The following is a 6,394-nucleotide window of genomic DNA, read 5'->3' as shown; positions in this document are numbered from 1 at the left end:
TTGATCATCGATTTGCTCGAGCAGGCCCAGTAACGTCTAAAGCCCTCTTTACTATTGTTAGATCTTTCTCTGGTTTTATTTTTACTTTATGTTCTAATCTTAATGCTACCACCAACTACTCAGTCAACCTAGCTAAACCCTAAGGTCTCTTCCACTTTCTCCTGCACAAGTTTCTGCTTTCTGACAAAAGGGAGGACCTCGAATGCTGACATCAATCTAATACCCAGGGCCGCAGGAGATAATGTAGTGCTTATGGAACTTGTCTCACATGCACTCAATTTGACTCCCAGCACCACCTGATTGCCAGAGTATCAAAGGCTGTATAACATAGGAGGACCCCAAGCACCATGGCTACGTTTTCTGAGAATTGCCTGTGGGGCCCCCACACCTCCTGAGCGTTGCTTTAGAGACTCTCCCAGCAACCAAAAAATATGTAATACCCCAGAAATATGTACTTGTCTTAAATAGGGACCCTCACTTGAGGTGAGGTTCACAAGGAAATATTGTATGAAAAGATAAATCAAAGAAGCAGGGGAGAAAGGGTATATCATGTGAGAAGTCTTCATACATTTGGTGAAATGTGTTAAAACTCAGATGCCCTAGTCTTCCCACCAGGGATATTCCTTCAAAAATGCCCCCATTATACTGGAAGGGTGCTAGAACATTACATGACTGAAACTCAATTATGAGCAACTTTGTAACTGTGTATCTCTTGGTGATTCTAATTTTTAAAGTAATTTTTAAATGCACCCATCAAAATTACCTTTTTACCACTAAATGGGAAAGATACTTTCTAATACTTATCCTCACCAAAAGCTCAACAGAGTGTGACACTTGCCAGGAAATGTCCTCCCTTGCATTTTTCTCATGATACTTATTAGTACTTCACTCTTCTGTTTCTTCCCTCTTCTCATGCCAAATATTTCCGTCTCCCTTGCAAGCTCCTCAAACATTATGTATCTATTCAACACTGAAGCTCTTTGCCACTTGCTCCTCTTGATTTCCTGTCCATGAACTGATTATAAAACATAGCATAGCTGCAAATACAATATTCATGCCAAAGAGAGTCATTGATGTATCTTTGGGTTTAGCATTCTTCAAGCTATTGGCACACAGGTGAGTAACATTATTTTCCTACAGGGAACACAAAAATAGTTATGCTGGGTTTTAAAGTTCTATCAGTAGTCTGAGTTACAAATTAAGGATATATATTTTTAATGTTTTTTGAATATCTGTGAGATAGACCATTACAAATCTATTCATAATTTGCTTCCAGTCATACAACGATCCAACATCCATCCCTCCACTAGTGTACATTTCCCACCACCAATGTTCCTGGTTCCCTAAAGCCATCCCCCAACACCCTACCCCCACCACCAGCCTGTCTCTATGGCAGGATCTTTGATTCTTTCTCTCTGTCTCCTATTTATTTTGTGCATCATGGGTCTCGTACATGTACTAAGAGGTCATCATGTTTGTTCAAGGAATTTAGTATTTTTTACAGGAAGCTACGGCTGGAGTAGCTTTGAGGTATGGAAATGACTGCTGAGGCTTCCATAAGTACAGGGCAGTGGGGATGGGATGCCCATTGTGACCCAGAGAAAGCCTGGAGATTTCAGTCACAAAACCCGCATATCCGAATTTTCAGCTGTTATATTTCAGTGAGAGCCATCCTGAGAAGTTGGAAACCAGACGAGGGCATGGTGGAGATTTTCGATTGTGGGAGCAAGTGGCTGCACTGGGTTCTGGTTAGGTGGGCACCCAACTAGCCTGCCTCCCTCGATTTACCCTAGTGTGTTCATCCTTTTGCAGGTCCAAGGTTAACTGTGGCTTTTGATCTCTTTCAAGACTTGTTTATGGGTCTCTGAAACAAGACCAATCCATTAGCTTGTATAGCTGAGCCAGGGGTGGTTTGTGAACATGGCTCCCACATATCTTTAGGGAGTTTAATTTCTCGGGAAACTTAGTCCTGAGGTGTTGGGATCCAGCCAGAGGCACAGTGGCAATTTGAGGTTATCAGGAAGCATGAAGACACCATCACAGTGTTGATGCACTCACCTGAGGGTACAGGTTGACTTCCTGGAGGCATTGCACCACCAGAGTAACAAAGATTCATTGAATTAATGAGCGAATAATCAATATTTTTAAAATGTGTCACTTTATTGCATTTTAGAAGGGTAACTCCTAACAAGGAAATAATCTTCAGGGTATAATCAAGATATACGATTTATTCTTAATATATTTAATAAAAGCTACACATTTTGGAAATTTATACAAAGAAATTTTTTATAGTATCTGTCTTCATAATTTACTTGTAAATTACTAAGATATCACTGTATATTCCACTGTTCTTAGCATAGAAATTTACACGCAGAAAGTGCTACGTAAAAGTTCATTTTGGCATTTCTATTCAAGGTGGTACTAGAAGTACTTGCAATAGAAATAAGGTAAGAAAAAGATATTAAGGGTTTTTATGTATGAAAGGTAGCAATAAGCTCTCACTATTCACAGCAGATATCATACTCTATTTAAAGAATACTAGAACCTCTACCAAAAAAGCTTCTAGAAACAATAGACTTTCATAGTACAATTGCAGATTATAAAACCAATACCCAAAAGTGTATGGCTTTTTTATATGCAACTTATGAGAGAGAAGAAAGTGAAATGAAAAAGCAATTCCATTCACAATCGTTCCACAGAAAAATCAAGAACCTTGGAATCTGCTTAACTAAGGAGGTAAAGGACCTACACAACAGGAAAAAACAAAGTACACGAGGAAATGGAAACATATCTCCTGCTTATGGAATGGGAGAATTAACATTGTCAAAATGGCAATGCTCCCCAAAGCATTGTACAAATTCAATATAATCCCTATAAAGATACCCATGACATTCTTCAAAGAACTTGATCAAGCACTCCTGAAATTCGAATGGAACAACAAACACCCACTAATAGCTAAAGCAATTCTTGGGGAAAAAACGATGGATGCATCACCTTCCCCAACCTCAAACTCTACTATGAAGTGATAATAATGAGAACAGCATGGTACTGGAACAAAGGCAGAGCCACAGACCATTGGAAATGGATCGAATATAATGACACACAACCACAAATATATAATCATCTAATCTTTGATAAGGGAGCAAGAAATGTGAAGTGGAGCAAGAGAGTCCTCTTTAACAAACGGTGCAAAAAAAACTGGACAGCTACATGCAAAAAAAAAAAAAAATGGCTCAGACCTCTACCTAACACCATGCACAAAAGTCAGATAAAAATGGGTCAAAGACCTCAAAATCAGACCAGAATCCCTCAGGTACATTGAAGACAAGGTAGGCAAATCCCTCCAGGACATTGAAGTTAAAGGTATCTTCAAAGATAACACTCCACTTGCAAAGCAACTGGAAACAGAGATAAACAAAGGGGACTATCTTAAATTAAGTAGCTTCTGTACTTCAAAAGAAACAGTGACCAGAAGCACAGACTCTGCCATGTGGGCAGATACTCGCAGAAGCCTGCCAGGTTCTCTGAGAGTGAACACTGGACAATAAGAGTTGTTATCTTATCAACAATATCCAGTCTCTGGATCTTGGCCATTGATGGGATTACATGGCTCCAGGGGCTGTTCGTGGTTGTAACACTTAGCTACTAGGAGATGGGGGATCTGGATGGAGGGGGCCCAGTCTTGATCTGAGCAGCCTTGGAGATCAAATACCCCTGTCCCGCACACCTGGGTTCTGTTGAAGTACACGGGGCTTAGGTTAATCCAATTGCACCCATCACAGTGCTCCCGAGTCACTTCCATTACTTTGTCTGTCTGTAACCACTTCTGTGCTCTCTGCCCCAACCAATTTGTAAGGTCTCATCCTTCTTAGACACTGAAGCTGTACTGTAAGTTATTGCCTTCCTCCTCTCCTTATGTCTTTTGAGCAGTTTACCTTAATGCAATGTCTTTTTGTATAGATACAGGAAGACAATTAATTAATATGCTTTGTAAGTTAGGAATTGATTGGCTTTGAATATTATTCACTCCTGGGCTTCTGCCTTCTCAACTTAAGCCTCAATTGCCCTCACTTCCTAGCACCCCAATGGCAGGGTCCCAACGTGGGACTGGATGGAACCAGGGCAAGCCGGTAAGTTATGTGCTAACCTGGCATCGCGATGGGCCAGGCCAAGGTGCCACGATTCTTAACTATAAGTTAAGAGGTTGATCATAGGCAAAAGATGTCATGATCCAAAAGTAACGACAACACTAGGGCCCTGCTGCTAGGAATAGGAAAGATATCTTGTGCAAAGTATTTCTTACTGTGTCCATACAAAATGATTAATATTATATATGCTTATATGCTTATATGTTGGTTGGACAAGGAGAGGAGAAAGACCTCCTAGAAGCTGTTTTCCTGTGTGTCCTGACTAGCTTGGATGAAACTGCTTTCTCCCCTTCAAACTGCCTTCAGTAAATGATTTCAGTATACTGAGACAGTTTTCCTTTTCTTTCAGAAACCTAGCTGGTCTTAGATCTGCAGATCTCAGGTGCTAGCCAGGACTGATCTTTGGGATGTAGATTCCCAGCTCTAGCCAGGCTGGTCTTTGGGATGCAAATCAAGGTGGTTGAAGCTTGTGAAAGTGCTTGTGGAAGGTTTCAGTTTGGCTTTGTATCTTTTTTCCTGAGGCTACTGGCCTGCTGATGTAAGGAAACAATGTGGATGTAAAGAAACAATATATGGTTTGCTGCCTCAATGTTCTTTCTGTAACTCCTTTTGATGACATCACTGTAATGCCCCTTTTAGAGGTTCTATGATCTATATAAGGGGATCTTCCTGGAATTCAGTGCCAGCTTGCTTGAGGATTCCTGAGGCCTCTATGACATACATCTCTTCCATGTAATAAACTGCTGCTCCACGACCAACCAGCCTGACCCCCCGTTTCCTTCCATCTCCTGACCATCCCCATCGACCTCTGTGGAGTGGGGAAATGGCCTGACCGCCAGCCTTTTATTTTTTGTGTGTTTACACAGGTTCTGCTTCCACTTCCCTCATGCATGAGTCTCCTTCAAGCTTGGGCAGAGTGTTCTTAAGCGTACCTATGGCTGGTTGCAGAGGTCTTCAGCTGCCGGGGCTCTACTCAGGGCAGTGAGGGAAATTCATCCCTCCCCGTCCAAGGGGCCCCGGTGAGGAAAGCCAGGTGCGGGGTCAGGAGACTGTCGTTTTAGACATATTTGGAATTAATTTTAGATCGAAAAGTACTTATGTGCTTAGTAATAAATTACTATACACTTGTTCAATCACTTCAGAGACCCACTCTGCTTAGAGAATTAGATTTTTAAATACAGGGCTGTTTTGCCTGTGTGTCATGACTGAGAATCACTCTCAGTAGATATGAAACTCAGTATACACAAAGATGCACACAGGCTACTTTGAGTCATCTGTGTTGTTAATGTGTGTTGGCCATTAAACTTCACTGAGACCCCTGTTTCTGTCCTTTACAGGAGCCTCATGAGTCTCACCTTCCATTCAAGTTGTACTTGTAATAAGGTGGAATGAAATCATCAATATTCTCCTCACCTCTTCCTTCAGGAGAAAAATCCTACTTACATTCAAGGTGGTCAAATTGCAGACAACACCATCCACCTTTTCCTGGAGATGTACACGGGACTGAGGTGAGAACAGCAAAAGGCTCTAGTTTAATGGTCTTAATGAAGGTTTCAGGGAAGGGTATTAAAGAAGACTCATATACCGTCTTCCAAAAGAATTATTATCTAAAACTAATGCCTTGGGTATGATAAAATATAATATGGTAAAAACCAAATTTTTCTTTCTAGGACTTTAAAGTTCTAAATCTATCTATTCAAGCTGCTTTGAAATACATTCCTTGATTTGGAATCACTGCCTGCCATAGGAGTGAGTAAGGACAACACTCAAAGTAATAAGAAGAGAAAAATATGGAAAAATAAACTCATACTATGTTTGGTAACATATATACTAAAATTGAAATGATACAGAGATTAGCATGGTCCTTGCACAGAGATGACATGCAAACTTGTAAAGTGATCCATGTTTTTGTTGCAAGAAGAATTAACAGGGCGACTTTAAGCTAAGACAATCCACACAAGTACAAAAATTCTACATAAAGATAGCACAAATCCCCATCACAACAATCTCCTCAATGTCAATGAACTAAATGTGCCAATTCAGAGGCACAGAATGGGAAGATTAATGAGAAAACTGAAGCCAACATTCTGCTGCCTGAAGAAACACTTATGAACAATCAAAGCAACCATGGGCTCAAAGTCAAAGGCTGGAAAACAATTCTTCAAGAAAGAAAAGAACAACTCCACGAAGCTGGAGTGGACATACTAGTATCAGACCATATGGACGTCAGGCTATAGGTTATAAGA

The 6,394-nt window shown here is 40.7% G+C and overlaps 1 pseudogene; it reads left to right on the top strand.

Moving 5' to 3' along the window:
- The first annotated feature begins 5,959 nt into the window (after nt 1-5,959).
- Nucleotides 5,960-6,058, top strand: LOC130025924 (uncharacterized; annotated as a pseudogene).
- The last annotated feature ends 336 nt before the right edge of the window (nt 6,059-6,394 follow it).

This window comes from Sorex fumeus, unplaced genomic scaffold, assembly GCF_029834395.1.
Source record: "Sorex fumeus unplaced genomic scaffold, SorFum_2.1 ptg000032l, whole genome shotgun sequence".
Lineage (NCBI taxonomy): Eukaryota > Metazoa > Chordata > Mammalia > Eulipotyphla > Soricidae > Sorex > Sorex fumeus.
The sequence above is the reverse complement of the archived record's forward strand: the minus strand, read 5'-3'. Positions and strand labels throughout refer to the sequence as shown.